General features: G+C 42.5%; 4 non-coding genes across 4 annotated transcripts; all 4 read left to right on the forward strand.

Annotated features, from left to right (window-relative positions):
- Positions 1–754: 754 nt before the first annotated feature.
- On the forward strand, positions 755–836 carry trnas-gcu (transfer RNA serine (anticodon GCU)). Its single transcript has one exon. It is a non-coding gene; the product is annotated as a tRNA-Ser (tRNA).
- A 1,601-nt stretch (positions 837–2,437) lies between these two features.
- On the forward strand, positions 2,438–2,519 carry trnas-gcu (transfer RNA serine (anticodon GCU)). The gene has a single exon. It is a non-coding gene; the product is annotated as a tRNA-Ser (tRNA).
- Positions 2,520–8,420: 5,901 nt separating this feature from the next.
- Positions 8,421–8,508, forward strand: trnas-gcu (transfer RNA serine (anticodon GCU)). The gene has a single exon. It is a non-coding gene; the product is annotated as a tRNA-Ser (tRNA).
- Positions 8,509–13,189: 4,681 nt separating this feature from the next.
- Positions 13,190–13,277, forward strand: trnas-gcu (transfer RNA serine (anticodon GCU)). Its single transcript has one exon. It is a non-coding gene; the product is annotated as a tRNA-Ser (tRNA).
- Positions 13,278–16,759: the final 3,482 nt, after the last annotated feature.

Consider the following 16,759-nt stretch of genomic DNA (forward strand, 5'->3'; position numbering starts at 1 on the left):
TTCTGAGGAATGAGGACATGAATCCCGCCACATTTTGCATGGAAAGCAAGCCCTTTATAGTTTGACCTAATTTGCCTTCCATATTTGAGTATATACTGAAGAGACTGAAACCCTAAATTTGAATTGCCCTAAATCCAACTGCATTTGTTTTGCCCTATTTGTAAATCAAAGAACCTCAAAGATCCCTACATGAAAACATATTTAGATCATAATGATTCTCCTTTTGTGAAAGGAGGAATTCATATGCTCTGCCCACAAGGCCTTTGTACCTTGTGACGCGCTCATGTGAGATTGAAATTTTACAAAGGCAACACAAGACCAAACGATGACAATAACCTCCACTGATCATGTCAAAGCTTCCTGGAGAAGGCGTGAATGGATCACAACATGCTCAACCAGCTCTTTGATTCGAACACCATCCCCTATGGTTGTAGGGCTCACGATGCAGATATCGCAAAACCCTAAGCCAACTTCAGCTGTACCACCACAGATGTTGATGATTTCCTCCACTGAAATTTGAAGCTAAGGAAGGATTCCTGGAGAATGCAGGCATCGATCCCGCTACCTCTCACATGCAAAGCGAGCGCTCTACCACTTGAGCTAATTCCCCTTTTTTTTCCTTTTGTGAAGGAAGGGAGAATTGATTTCCTCCTTTCACAGCCCTGCGTTACTAATGAGGCTGCAATGTGAGACTGAAATTTTAGCAGCTGTTGTTGAGGACGCGAATTTTTAGCATCAAAACAACAGTTGAGGGGACGAGGTGGCCGAGTGGTTAAGGCGATGGACTGCTAATCCATTGTGCTTTGCACGCATGGGTTCAAATCCCATTCTCGTCGGCTTTCCATCTAAAGCAGTGTTGTCAACACTTGTTTCTGATTCCACTTTGTGCAAATGCCTTTTTCAAACAATGCTTATGTGGCAATATTTTTATTTTAGCTTACATTAGGTTCATTAGGGGGATTGAATGTGTCATGAACAATTTGTTTTCTGACTTCAGGGTAATCATGCTCTGAAAGATTACTTTTGCTTTCAGTTTACACCCACCTTTGACTTGTATATTAGCCGCAATCAGCTGTAAATGACTTTCTCCACAGAGCACAAGCAAGTTAAAGCTTCCTGGAGAATGCGGGCATCCCGCTATGTCTCGCATGTTAAGCAGGTGCTCTACCACTTGCGCTAATTCCCCTTTCATTGTTGAGTAGAGACTGCAGATATCATGGAACGCTAGCACCCCCCCAGCCCCACCCCACCCCCCCGTGCTCGTCCTAGGGTCATTTGCATTGATTTATGCTTTTTGAAGGTAATTGACGCTAATCCATTTCCATGCAAGTGGGTCAACTCCGGTCCTGATGGGCACTTATTTGCAAATCAGATGATGTGTTCAGGAGCTATGTCAGTCTTTTCTTAGTGCTTCCAAATCAACGACCATTTCTGACCAAAAGATCTATTCCTCGATCCATCAAAAGGAATAGATCTCACGATTGTGGCTTGTTGGTTTTACTCAGTGTGTTTTTCAGACTGGTTGAATGTATCAAGAAGAGTCTTGCATCCGATTAGTGAGACACAGGAATTCCGTAGTGTTTCATGCTTTCAGTTTTTAAACAAATTTGAATTTGCATATTAGTTGGTCTGCCTTTATAAGACCACCATTTAGACCTCTCACCAGAAGAGCACCTAAAAGATTTCTGAGGAATGAGGACATGAATCCCGCCACATTTTGCATGGAAAGCAAGCCCTTTATAGTTTGACCTAATTTGCCTTCCATATTTGAGTATATACTGAAGAGACTGAAACCCTAAATTTGAATTGCCCTAAATCCAACTGCATTTGTTTTGCCCTATTTGTAAATCAAAGAACCTCAAAGATCCCTACATGAAAACATATTTAGATCATAATGATTCTCCTTTTGTGAAAGGAGGAATTCATATGCTCTGCCCACAAGGCCTTTGTACCTTGTGACGCGCTCATGTGAGATTGAAATTTTACAAAGGCAACACAAGACCAAACGATGACAATAACCTCCACTGATCATGTCAAAGCTTCCTGGAGAAGGCGTGAATGGATCACAACATGCTCAACCAGCTCTTTGATTCGAACACCATCCCCTATGGTTGTAGGGCTCACGATGCAGATATCGCAAAACCCTAAGCCAACTTCAGCTGTACCACCACAGATGTTGATGATTTCCTCCACTGAAATGTGAAGCTAAGGAAGGATTCCTGGAGAATGCAGGCATCGATCCCGCTACCTCTCACATGCAAAGCGAGCGCTCTACCACTTGAGCTAATTCCCCTTTTTTTTCCTTTTGTGAAGGAAGGGAGAATTGATTTCCTCCTTTCACAGCCCTGCGTTACTAATGAGGCTGCAATGTGAGACTGAAATTTTAGCAGCTGTTGTTGAGGACGTGAATTTTTAGCATCAAAACAACAGTTGAGGGGACGAGGTGGCCGAGTGGTTAAGGCGATGGACTGCTAATCCATTGTGCTTTGCACGCATGGGTTCAAATCCCATTCTCGTCGGCTTTCCATCTAAAGCAGTGTTGTCAACACTTGTTTCTGATTCCACTTTGTGCAAATGCCTTTTTCAAACAATGCTTATGTGGCAATATTTTTATTTTAGCTTACATTAGGTTCATTAGGGGGATTGAATGTGTCATGAACAATTTGTTTTCTGACTTCAGGGTAATCATGCTCTGAAAGGTTACTTTTGCTTTCAGTTTACACCCACCTTTGACTTGTATATTAGCCGCAATCAGCTGTAAATGACTTTCTCCACAGAGCACAAGCAAGTTAAAGCTTCCTGGAGAATGCGGGCATCCCGCTATGTCTCGCATGTTAAGCAGGTGCTCTACCACTTGCGCTAATTCCCCTTTCATTGTTGAGTAGAGACTGCAGATATCATGGAACGCTAGCACCCCCCCAGCCCCACCCCACCCCCCCGTGCTCGTCCTAGGGTCATTTGCATTGATTTATGCTTTTTGAAGGTAATTGACGCTAATCCATTTCCATGCAAGTGGGTCAACTCCGGTCCTGATGGGCACTTATTTGCAAATCAGATGATGTGTTCAGGAGCTATGTCAGTCTTTTCTTAGTGCTTCCAAATCAACGACCATTTCTGACCAAAAGATCTATTCCTCGATCCATCAAAAGGAATAGATCTCACGATTGTGGCTTGTTGGTTTTACTCAGTGTGTTTTTCAGACTGGTTGAATGTATCAAGAAGAGTCTTGCATCCGATTAGTGAGACACAGGAATTCCGTAGTGTTTCATGCTTTCAGTTTTTAAACAAATTTGAATTTGCATATTAGTTGGTCTGCCTTTATAAGACCACCATTTAGACCTCTCACCAGAAGAGCACCTAAAAGATTTCTGAGGAATGAGGACATGAATCCCGCCACATTTTGCATGGAAAGCAAGCCCTTTATAGTTTGACCTAATTTGCCTTCCATATTTGAGTATATACTGAAGAGACTGAAACCCTAAATTTGAATTGCCCTAAATCCAACTGCATTTGTTTTGCCCTATTTGTAAATCAAAGAACCTCAAAGATCCCTACATGAAAACATATTTAGATCATAATGATTCTCCTTTTGTGAAAGGAGGAATTCATATGCTCTGCCCACAAGGCCTTTGTACCTTGTGACGCGCTCATGTGAGATTGAAATTTTACAAAGGCAACACAAGACCAAACGATGACAATAACCTCCACTGATCATGTCAAAGCTTCCTGGAGAAGGCGTGAATGGATCACAACATGCTCAACCAGCTCTTTGATTCGAACACCATCCCCTATGGTTGTAGGGCTCACGATGCAGATATCGCAAAACCCTAAGCCAACTTCAGCTGTACCACCACAGATGTTGATGATTTCCTCCACTGAAATGTGAAGCTAAGGAAGGATTCCTGGAGAATGCAGGCATCGATCCCGCTACCTCTCACATGCAAAGCGAGCGCTCTACCACTTGAGCTAATTCCCCTTTCATTGTTGAGTAGAGACTGCAGATATCATGGAACGCTAGCACCCCCCCAGCCCCACCCCACCCCCCCGTGCTCGTCCTAGGGTCATTTGCATTGATTTATGCTTTTTGAAGGTAATTGACGCTAATCCATTTCCATGCAAGTGGGTCAACTCCGGTCCTGATGGGCACTTATTTGCAAATCAGATGATGTGTTCAGGAGCTATGTCAGTCTTTTCTTAGTGCTTCCAAATCAACGACCATTTCTGACCAAAAGATCTATTCCTCGATCCATCAAAAGGAATAGATCTCACGATTTTTGCTTGTTGGTTTTACTCAGTGTGTTTTTCAGACTGGTTGAATGTATCAAGAAGAGTCTTGCATCCGATTAGTGAGACACAGGAATTCCGTAGTGTTTCATGCTTTCAGTTTTTAAACAAATTTGAATTTGCATATTAGTTGGTCTGCCTTTATAAGACCACCATTTAGACCTCTCACCAGAAGAGCACCTAAAAGATTTCTGAGGAATGAGGACATGAATCCCGCCACATTTTGCATGGAAAGCAAGCCCTTTATAGTTTGACCTAATTTGCCTTCCATATTTGAGTATATACTGAAGAGACTCAAACCCTAAATTTGAATTGCCCTAAATCCAACTGCATTTGTTTTGCCCTATTTGTAAATCAAAGAACCTCAAAGATCCCTACATGAAAACATATTTAGATCATAATGATTCTCCTTTTGTGAAAGGAGGAATTCATATGCTCTGCCCACAAGGCCTTTGTACCTTGTGACGCGCTCATGTGAGATTGAAATTTTACAAAGGCAACACAAGACCAAACGATGACAATAACCTCCACTGATCATGTCAAAGCTTCCTGGAGAAGGCGTGAATGGATCACAACATGCTCAACCAGCTCTTTGATTCGAACACCATCCCCTATGGTTGTAGGGCTCACGATGCAGATATCGCAAAACCCTAAGCCAACTTCAGCTGTACCACCACAGATGTTGATGATTTCCTCCACTGAAATGTGAAGCTAAGGAAGGATTCCTGGAGAATGCAGGCATCGATCCCGCTACCTCTCACATGCAAAGCGAGCGCTCTACCACTTGAGCTAATTCCCCTTTTTTTTCCTTTTGTGAAGGAAGGGAGAATTGATTTCCTCCTTTCACAGCCCTGCGTTACTAATGAGGCTGCAATGTGAGACTGAAATTTTAGCAGCTGTTGTTGAGGACGCGAATTTTTAGCATCAAAACAACAGTTGAGGGGACGAGGTGGCCGTACCCGCCGGTTTTTGGACTGCCTCAGAGGTCCTAACACTTCCGAACACATTCTGTCAGGTCCGAACAAGGTCCGAACACTTTCCTAACGACATCAAAGAGTTCCTAACGAGGTCCGAACAAGGTCCGAACAAGGTCCGAACACAGGTCCGAACACAGCCAAAAATGGGGCAAAAGGGACACGTGACGTGACGTCGGAGGGGGCGCGGTTAACGCTTTTGAGTGTCGGCCATATTTTTCTTCGCATACACTTGTGACAAGCACGGGAACAAGGTTTGTAAACTTGATTAATACTCATAAAAGTAACGCCATGTATAAGCCGAATGTTAAACCGTGGGACAAACAATATGCAATTTAATCTTCCGTCCTCTCGGCACTTTATCCAAGTTGTATTTCAACTTCCTTGTAACGTAGCCATTTTGCCAATGGAAGTTCTGCCTGTAATAGCGTCGCTGTTCATACCAGCATTGTGTGGCGACGGTGGGGATGTTAGTGATATGACAGAATCAGAAGACAAATAGTAACTGATTTTTTTGTTTATTTGCCTTATAAACTCTGCCGATTCCTCGGGGAAAGCCTTAAAATTTGAACTATCTTTTTTTGCATTTTTGTCCGTCAGTGCAATAGTAATTAATCGGCTATCTGTGGCGTTTTCTCCACTCTGGTAACGGAGCCTGGTTATGTGTTTGAGCAGAGCAGACAGATGTGTCCAGATGTATTAACCCTTGTGTTCTGGTCATATTTTTGTTACTCAGGCAATGTTTGTTGGTCTGGTGGACCCGCTGCATTTTTGGGGTTTTTAATTCAACACAATCAAACAATTTTATGTTAAAATACTCTACAGATGTTTACTTCATCCCAATTACAAGCAATATAAACAACATACATGATTAACATGTAATATGATCACATTTATGTATTAAAGTGCAATTCGTTTTTTTCAATAAAATGTGATTAAAAAAATAAAAAGGATAGAAAACATTCAAGAAATGTGCAAATGAAGCAAGGTTTTTTGGTATAACTATCATGTATTATTCATTTGAACTTTTTTAGAACTTAGAACATTTACAAAACATAAGTAAGATCTCAATCTCAGCTCGGCTGCTGACCACTTGGTCCTGGGGCCTGCTGCTGTCTAGCTGTGGTTCATTCTCATTTAGGAGATAGCTGATGATTAATGTCATCCTCTTCTAAAAGTCACTGTCAGACTCTGAATTTGATCTTCATATTCTGAAACCTCCTCCCCCACATTGTCATCAAATGTGTCTGTCTTGACCAAAATCAATTTCAAGGCCTTGTGTGCGATGAATCTTTTGGTTGTTGCGGAGAATCGGTTGTATTAGTAGTTATCACTGGGAAAGCTATATTTATTGCCCCCCCCCAAAAAAAAGAGGAATATGATAACAGGTGCAAGTGCGTGAATGTCGGTTTGACACACGCACATGTGTATAATTACAACAAACAGTTTGAAAGTAGTGTTTGTTTTACAGATTACCAAGAAGCTGGCTGGCGCTATTGGGGACAGTGCTGCATGGATGACAAACATCGGCAACGAGTTTGGCCAGGTTCTGAACTCTGTTCTGACAACGGGTGAAGGTGCAGGGTTGGAAGAGTTGTGCCATGGCATCGTCACTCGATACAAGAATGCGGGCCAAGCTGAACCTGAGGTCATCTATGTTGACCGGGACTGCTGCAGCCAGTCAGGTGGGTAAAAATGATAAAATTCTTTATCAAATATACGTTTGAAAAACTGTGTGCCACACACACACACACTGTTACCACTCCACCTGTGGGAGGAGGGGTACTGGCAATTGGGCAGCGGCTGACTTTGTTTTTCACAGGTGTGTCTTCAGTGGTCAAACTCTTCCACCCATGGAGGTCTGCAGTGCGCTTGGACAGCTTCCATTTCATGCGGCGTTTTAACTGCGGCGTTAAGTTTACATTAAGTGTCTGTCTGTCTGTTCGCAGATGGTTGCTCGTCTGTTACTGTGTGATTATTGTTACAATGTTAATAAAGTTTGATAATTTTACTTGAACCAAGAACAGCCTTCACATTTTTATTTAATTTCCATTTGCAAAACAGGACGACAGTGAGTGTGAGTGACATCCATTTAATGCAATTGTCAAAAGTGAAGCCAGAATTACTTGGAGAATTATTTTACATTTATTAATAAAACCCAACACTCTTTGTCTCAACCAAAGATTTTTTAAAAATACTTTCTTTGCTCAATTTGGAATTTGTTTCATTCACTTGTGTTGCACAAATAGTGATACAGATAGATAGCTAGTGTTAGCCCGATTTTTTCATTGGAAGCCCAAGAACAAGCTGGAGAAATCGTTTATTAAAAAAGTATTTATCAGTGGTCACATAGTAAAGTATATTGCAGCTGGACTCGGAGTGCCAGAGCTCCCGCAGGAAATCCGTCAGGCCGAGCCCCGATATCCGGAAACATGTCATATTTATATTCAGCTTTATCTCACAGAAGTTGTTTTCACACTTGTCAGAGTATAATCGGCCAGTTTTTAGTGGCATGATCAGGCCAGTTGCTGTCCTTGTTGTGTTCTTTGGATGTGATAAACAATGTGTGTATGTGTGAGTGCTGTTTTAGGCGTGGATCTAATGTACCAGACCTATCTACTCTACTAGAGATGTTTTGTCTGACCCAGTTGTTTATGTCATTCTAAAGTCTTGGACCCTTTTAAGGTCATCGATTGTGCAGTATGAGCAGAGTGGAAAAGTACCAGCTAGGAACATTTAGGAAAATACAGAATATGAATTTATAATGTCTAAGATCAAAGCCAATTATAACACTAGTCTCTCAAATAATTGAGTGTACCAAAAAAAGAGGGGAAAAATGATGGGAAACTTACTTACATTTACAGTTATACACATTTTGTGTGCTGCCCCCTACAGTAGGCTTTAGTAACGTCCAAAGCACTGTGGTATGTTGGGGTGTTGCCACAATACAGGTTCGAATCCCACAAGAAACATGAAAATTAAATGGATGATAAACCTTGCAATAAGTGCAGAGGTGTGTGTAAACAATGTTGAGAAGATAAGGGAATAGAGAAAAGTGGATATAGTGTACGTTTTCCTCCTTTTTTCTCCTTTTCTTTTTCTCTCTTTTCCCCCCCTCCTTCCTCTTTTTTTCCTTTTCCCCCCTTTCGGGCAGTCCCTTTTGCCCCATTTTTGGCCGAGTGGTTAAGGCGATGGACTGCTAATCCATTGTGCTTTGCACGCATGGGTTCAAATCCCATTCTCGTCGGCTTTCCATCTAAAGCAGTGTTGTCAACACTTGTTTCTGATTCCACTTTGTGCAAATGCCTTTTTCAAACAATGCTTATGTGGCAATATTTTTATTTTAGCTTACATTAGGTTCATTAGGGGGATTGAATGTGTCATGAACAATTTGTTTTCTGACTTCAGGGTAATCATGCTCTGAAAGATTACTTTTGCTTTCAGTTTACACCCACCTTTGACTTGTATATTAGCCGCAATCAGCTGTAAATGACTTTCTCCACAGAGCACAAGCAAGTTAAAGCTTCCTGGAGAATGCGGGCATCCCGCTATGTCTCGCATGTTAAGCAGGTGCTCTACCACTTGCGCTAATTCCCCTTTCATTGTTGAGTAGAGACTGCAGATATCATGGAACGCTAGCACCCCCCCAGCCCCACCCCACCCCCCCGTGCTCGTCCTAGGGTCATTTGCATTGATTTATGCTTTTTGAAGGTAATTGACGCTAATCCATTTCCATGCAAGTGGGTCAACTCCGGTCCTGATGGGCACTTATTTGCAAATCAGATGATGTGTTCAGGAGCTATGTCAGTCTTTTCTTAGTGCTTCCAAATCAACGACCATTTCTGACCAAAAGATCTATTCCTCGATCCATCAAAAGGAATAGATCTCACGATTGTGGCTTGTTGGTTTTACTCAGTGTGTTTTTCAGACTGGTTGAATGTATCAAGAAGAGTCTTGCATCCGATTAGTGAGACACAGGAATTCCGTAGTGTTTCATGCTTTCAGTTTTTAAACAAATTTGAATTTGCATATTAGTTGGTCTGCCTTTATAAGACCACCATTTAGACCTCTCACCAGAAGAGCACCTAAAAGATTTCTGAGGAATGAGGACATGAATCCCGCCACATTTTGCATGGAAAGCAAGCCCTTTATAGTTTGACCTAATTTGCCTTCCATATTTGAGTATATACTGAAGAGACTGAAACCCTAAATTTGAATTGCCCTAAATCCAACTGCATTTGTTTTGCCCTATTTGTAAATCAAAGAACCTCAAAGATCCCTACATGAAAACATATTTAGATCATAATGATTCTCCTTTTGTGAAAGGAGGAATTCATATGCTCTGCCCACAAGGCCTTTGTACCTTGTGACGCGCTCATGTGAGATTGAAATTTTACAAAGGCAACACAAGACCAAACGATGACAATAACCTCCACTGATCATGTCAAAGCTTCCTGGAGAAGGCGTGAATGGATCACAACATGCTCAACCAGCTCTTTGATTCGAACACCATCCCCTATGGTTGTAGGGCTCACGATGCAGATATCGCAAAACCCTAAGCCAACTTCAGCTGTACCACCACAGATGTTGATGATTTCCTCCACTGAAATGTGAAGCTAAGGAAGGATTCCTGGAGAATGCAGGCATCGATCCCGCTACCTCTCACATGCAAAGCGAGCGCTCTACCACTTGAGCTAATTCCCCTTTTTTTTCCTTTTGTGAAGGAAGGGAGAATTGATTTCCTCCTTTCACAGCCCTGCGTTACTAATGAGGCTGCAATGTGAGACTGAAATTTTAGCAGCTGTTGTTGAGGACGCGAATTTTTAGCATCAAAACAACAGTTGAGGGGACGAGCGTACCCGCCGGTTTTTGGACTGCCTCAGAGGTCCTAACACTTCCGAACACATTCTGTCAGGTCCGAACAAGGTCCGAACACTTTCCTAACGACATCAAAGAGTTCCTAACTAGGTCCGAACAAGGTCCGAACAAGGTCCGAACAAGGTCCGAACACAGGTCCGAACACAGGTCCGAACACAGGTCCGAACACAGCCAAAAATGGGGCAAAAGGGACACGTGACGTGACGTCGAAGGGGGCGCGGTTAACGCTTTTGAGTGTCGGCCATATTTTTCTTCGCATACACTTGTGACAAGCACGGGAACAAGGTTTGTAAACTTGATTAATACTCATAAAAGTAACGCCATGTATAAGCCGAATGTTAAACCGTGGGACAAACAATATGCAATTTAATCTTCCGTCCTCTCGGCACTTTATCCAAGTTGTATTTCAACTTCCTTGTAACGTAGCCATTTTGCCAATGGAAGTTCTGCCTGTAATAGCGTCGCTGTTCATACCAGCATTGTGTGGCGACGGTGGGGATGTTAGTGATATGACAGAATCAGAAGACAAATAGTAACTTATTTTTTTGTTTATTTGCCTTATAAACTCTGCCGATTCCTCGGGGAAAGCCTTAGGATTTGAACTATCTTTTTTTGCATTTATTGTCCGTCAGTGCAATAGTAATTAATCGGCTATCTGTGGCGTTTTCTCCACTCTGGTAACGGAGCCTGGTTATGTGTTTGAGCAGAGCAGACAGATGTGTCCAGATGTATTAACCCTTGTTTTCTGGTCATATTTTTGTTACTCAAGCAATGTTTGTTGGTCTGGTGGACCCGCTGCATTTTTGGGGTTTTTAATTCAACACAATCAAACAATTTTATGTTAAAATACTCTACAGATGTTTACTTCATCCCAATTTCAAGCAATATAAACAACAAGGTTTTTTGGTATAACTATCATGTATTATTCATTTACAACTTTTTTACAACTTTGAACATTTACAAAACATAAGTAAGATCTCAATCTCAGCTCGGCTGCTGACCACTTGGTCCTGGGGCCTGCTGCTGTCTAGCTGTGGTTCGTTCTCATTTAGGAGATAGCTGATGATTAATGTCATCCTCTTCTAAAAGTCACTGTCAGACTCTGAATTTGATCTTCATATTCTGAAACCTCCTCCCCCACATTGTCATCAAATGTGTCTGTCTTGACCAAAATCAATTTCAAGGCCTTGTGTGCGATGAATCTTTTGGTTGTTGCGGAGAATCGGTTGTATTAGTAGTTATCACTGGGAAAGCTATATTTATTGCCCCCCAAAAAAAAGAGGAATATGATAACAGGTGCAAGTGCGTGAATGTCGGTTTGACACACGCACACGTGTATAATTACAACAAACAGTTTGAAAGTAGTGTTTGTTTTACAGATTACCAAGAAGCTGGCTGGCGCTATTGGGGACAGTGCTGCATGGATGACAAACATCGGCAACGAGTTTGGCCAGGTTCTGAACTCTGTTCTGACAACGGGTGAAGGTGCAGGGTTGGAAGAGTTGTGCCATGGCATCGTCACTCGATACAAGAATGCGGGCCAAGCTGAACCTGAGGTCATCTATGTTGACCGGGACTGCTGCAGCCAGTCAGGTGGGTGAAAATGATCTTTATCAAATATACGTTTGAAAAACTGTGTGCCACACACACACACACACACACACTGTTACCACTCCACTTGTGGGAGGAGGGGTACTGGCAATTGGGCAGCGGCTGACTTTGTTTTTCACAGGTGTGTCTTCAGTGGTCAAACTCTTCCACCCATGGAGGTCTGCAGTGCGCTTGGACAGCTTCCATTTCATGCGGCGTTTTAACTGCGGCGTTAAGTTTACATTAAGTGTCTGTCTGTCTGTTCGCAGATGATTGCTCGTCTGTTACTGTGTGATTATTGTTACAATGTTAATAAAGTTTGATCATTTTACTTGAACCAAGAACAGCCTTCACATTTTTATTTAATTTCCCTTTGCAAAACAGGACGACAGTGAGTGTGAGTGACATCCATTTAATGCAATTGTCAAAAGTGAAGCCAGAATTACTTGGAGAATTATTTTACATTTATTAATAAAACCCAACACTCTTTGTCTCAACCAAAGATTTTTTAAAAATACTTTCTTTGCTCAATTTGGAATTTGTTTCATTCACTTGTGTTGCACAAATAGTGATACAGATAGATAGCTAGTGTTAGCCCGATTTTTTCATTGGAAGCCCAAGAACAAGCTGGAGAAATCGTTTATTAAAAAAGTATTTATCAGTGGTCACATAGTAAAGTATATTGCAGCGCTGGACTTGGAGTGCCAGAGCTCCCGCAGGAAATCCGTCAGGCCAAGCCCCGATATCCGGAAACATGTCATATTTATATTCAGCTTTATCTCACAGAAGTTGTTTTCACACTTGTCAGAGTATAATTGGCCAGTTTTTAGTGGCATGATCAGGCCAGTTGCTGTCCTTGTTGTGTTCTTTGGATGTGATAAACTGTTTTAGGCGTGGATCTAATGTACCAGACCTATCTACTCTACTAGAGATGTTTTGTCTGACCCAGTTGTTTATGTCATTCTAAAGTCTTGGACCCTTTTAAGGTCATCGATTGTGCAGTATGAACAGAGTGGAAAAGTACCAGCTAGGAACATTTAGGAAAATACAGAATATGAATTTATAATGTCTAAGATCAAAGCCAATCATAACACTAGTCTCTCAAATAATTGAGTGTACCAAAAAAAGAGGGGAAAAATGATGGGAGACTTATTTACATTTACAGTTATACACATTTTGTGTGCTGCCCCCTACAGTAGGCTTTAGTAACGTCCAAAGCACTGTGGTATGTTGGGGTGTTGCCACAATACAGGTTCGAATCCCACAAGAAACATGAAAATTAAATGGATGATAAACCTTGCAATAAGTGCAGAGGTGTGTGTAAACAATGTTGAGAAGATAAGAGAATAGAGAAAAGTGGATATAGTGTACGTTTTCCTCCTTTTTTCTCCTTTTCTTTTTCTCTCTTTCCCCCCCCTCCTTCCTCTTTTTTTCCTTTTCCCCCCTTTCGGGCAGTCCCTTTTGCCCCATTTTTGGCCGAGTGGTTAAGGCGATGGACTGCTAATCCATTGTGCTTTGCACGCATGGGTTCAAATCCCATTCTCGTCGGCTTTCCATCTAAAGCAGTGTTGTCAACACTTGTTTCTGATTCCACTTTGTGCAAATGCCTTTTTCAAACAATGCTTATGTGGCAATATTTTTATTTTAGCTTACATTAGGTTCATTAGGGGGATTGAATGTGTCATGAACAATTTGTTTTCTGACTTCAGGGTAATCATGCTCTGAAAGATTACTTTTGCTTTCAGTTTACACCCACCTTTGACTTGTATATTAGCCGCAATCAGCTGTAAATGACTTTCTCCACAGAGCACAAGCAAGTTAAAGCTTCCTGGAGAATGCGGGCATCCCGCTATGTCTCGCATGTTAAGCAGGCGCTCTACCACTTGCGCTAATTCCCCTTTCATTGTTGAGTAGAGACTGCAGATATCATGGAACGCTAGCACCCCCCCAGCCCCACCCCACCCCCCCGTGCTCGTCCTAGGGTCATTTGCATTGATTTATGCTTTTTGAAGGTAATTGACGCTAATCCATTTCCATGCAAGTGGGTCAACTCCGGTCCTGATGGGCACTTATTTGCAAATCAGATGATGTGTTCAGGAGCTATGTCAGTCTTTTCTTAGTGCTTCCAAATCAACGACCATTTCTGACCAAAAGATCTATTCCTCGATCCATCAAAAGGAATAGATCTCACGATTGTGGCTTGTTGGTTTTACTCAGTGTGTTTTTCAGACTGGTTGAATGTATCAAGAAGAGTCTTGCATCCGATTAGTGAGACACAGGAATTCCGTAGTGTTTCATGCTTTCAGTTTTTAAACAAATTTGAATTTGCATATTAGTTGGTCTGCCTTTATAAGACCACCATTTAGACCTCTCACCAGAAGAGCACCTAAAAGATTTCTGAGGAATGAGGACATGAATCCCGCCACATTTTGCATGGAAAGCAAGCCCTTTATAGTTTGACCTAATTTGCCTTCCATATTTGAGTATATACTGAAGAGACTGAAACCCTAAATTTGAATTGCCCTAAATCCAACTGCATTTGTTTTGCCCTATTTGTAAATCAAAGAACCTCAAAGATCCCTACATGAAAACATATTTAGATCATAATGATTCTCCTTTTGTGAAAGGAGGAATTCATATGCTCTGCCCACAAGGCCTTTGTACCTTGTGACGCGCTCATGTGAGATTGAAATTTTACAAAGGCAACACAAGACCAAACAATGACAATAACCTCCACTGATCATGTCAAAGCTTCCTGGAGAAGGCGTGAATGGATCACAACATGCTCAACCAGCTCTTTGATTCGAACACCATCCCCTATGGTTGTAGGGCTCACGATGCAGATATCGCAAAACCCTAAGCCAACTTCAGCTGTACCACCACAGATGTTGATGATTTCCTCCACTGAAATGTGAAGCTAAGGAAGGATTCCTGGAGAATGCAGGCATCGATCCCGCTACCTCTCACTTGCGCTTGCTGAGTTCCGTCAATTTCGCCAAAGTAAGCCCAAAGTAAGCCCAAAGTAAGCCCACATTAGCCAATCACGTCTCCCTGTGGCTTACTTTTGACCAATCACGTCTCCTCCTGTGGGCTTACTTTGGGCTTACATTTGACCAATCACGGTTCTTCCCTCTGCTGGCTTACTTTTGACCAATCAGCGTTCCTCCCTCTCCTCCGTCATATTTTGAAGCATTGCGGTCAGGCAGTTCTCGTCTCTCCATCTATCGCTAAGGTAAGTCGTCCTGTTTCATTCCGTTATCGACTGTAAACTTGTATGCTTTTCTACCGTTAATAAATAGCAAAGGGTGTTGCTAAACTTAGCATAAAATGCAAAATATAAAAAGTTAAAAGTATGCGATGATTATGTGTGAATTATGAGCGAAGCGCTGTTTTATGAAAGCCGAAAAAACGGATGAATGAATGAATGAATGGATGGATTGATGGATGGATGGGTAGTTGGATAGTTGGATAGATGGATAGATGGAGTAGTGCCAGGAGAGATGTCCAAATATTGACAGTTGTGTTTAGAAAAATGTAGCTAGTTACAGGTAACATGTGGCTAGGAGTAAAACGTTGCTGTCATGCTACCATATGACACGAATAAGTGCCGGTTACAGTTACAGAGTACAGTTAATAAATGTCACAGCAATTATCTTAGGCCTTAATGATGTTATGCTGCGTGCCTTAAAGCCCATATGGACAGATATACTGTATGTACTGAAAGTTAGCCTAATGGCATTTTCCATGGTCCTGTGGGGAGGTTGCGTGATGTTAATGTGGCGTTAATCCACGGATCTGATTCGCTGATTTTACTTCTGATTGAAAGAAAGATAAATAACCACCAGGTCCTCAGGCTAAGTGTGGAAAAGAAGCTCTGGCTGCACCCCCTGCTGTTTTTCACACCTCTGTGTTACAGCAGGTGCGAGGGTGTTGGGTGGGGGCGTGGCATGGATGGGAAGAAAAACACTTTTCCTCAGCTCTGTCACTGTGCCTCTTGCAAGTACCCATGGGATGTAACAGCCTCTGTTACAGTTTAATTTACACACTTTTCCTTATTTTCATTCACAGAATGTATGCATATCCAGTTTTTCGCCGCCAGTCAGCCAGTTCAACCAGACTTCTCATGGCGCCGTCGGAGGAGGCAAAGAGGTTTGGCAGTGTCAGGCCTGTAAGGGCGAAACCCAAAGAGGAGGTGCTGGCAGAGGCCAGGACTTTTGTCACTGGCCATGGTGGAGACCAAACTGATGACTTTTTAGTACTGGCTCACTGCCAGCTTCAGTTTGGTATGTACCAAGGCCAGAGATTTAGATGGCTCCTGGAGCACAATCTTAGCTATGCACTATATTTAGTGGATAGTATCTCGAAAGAAAGAGCACAGGAAAACCCGCTAGCACAAAATAAACAGCTTTTCCTGCAGTACACTTCCCAAATCAGAGAGATGACAGAGGAACTGGAGAAGTTTAGGAAGAAGCAGGACATGCAGGCTAAAGCACAGGAAACTGGAGACCCGGGCTTTTTGATGGTGGAGTTTGGAGAATTTAAGGGCCGCTCCATGAAGGAGGTTTATGAGGACCACAGCAAGGAGGCCCAGGCCCTCATTAATTACCTGGTCAGAGCAGATGCCCGGCCCAACACCAACATGGCCTTGTTCAAGGCATATGTCTTGAAGAGACGGACATCTGCCTCCACTTCCTCTGCACCTCCATCTGCAACCTCCACTTCCTCTGCACCTCCATCTGCAGCCTCCACTTCCTCTGCACCTCCATCTGCAGCCTCCACTTCCTCTGCACCAGGACTCCAAACTGGTCCATGGAAAACTGCCACTGTGAAAGCGCTGTTGGCGCGGGGCAAACATTTGTCTCCCTCACAGCTGGCAAAAAAGCTGACATCACCAGTTAAACCCTGTGAGTAGGAGTTTGAACTTTGAATTTCCCCGACAGCAGTTCTACATGTGTGGCTTTACCATTTTACTTGACTACACAGACTTGTCCATTTTTTTCAGCTCCAGCACCACAGTGTCCCTTACCACCACC

Source organism: Leuresthes tenuis, unplaced genomic scaffold (genome assembly GCF_036924035.1).
Source record: "Leuresthes tenuis unplaced genomic scaffold, fLeuTen1.0.hap1 SCAF_5, whole genome shotgun sequence".
In the NCBI taxonomy this organism is placed as follows: domain Eukaryota; kingdom Metazoa; phylum Chordata; class Actinopteri; order Atheriniformes; family Atherinopsidae; genus Leuresthes; species Leuresthes tenuis.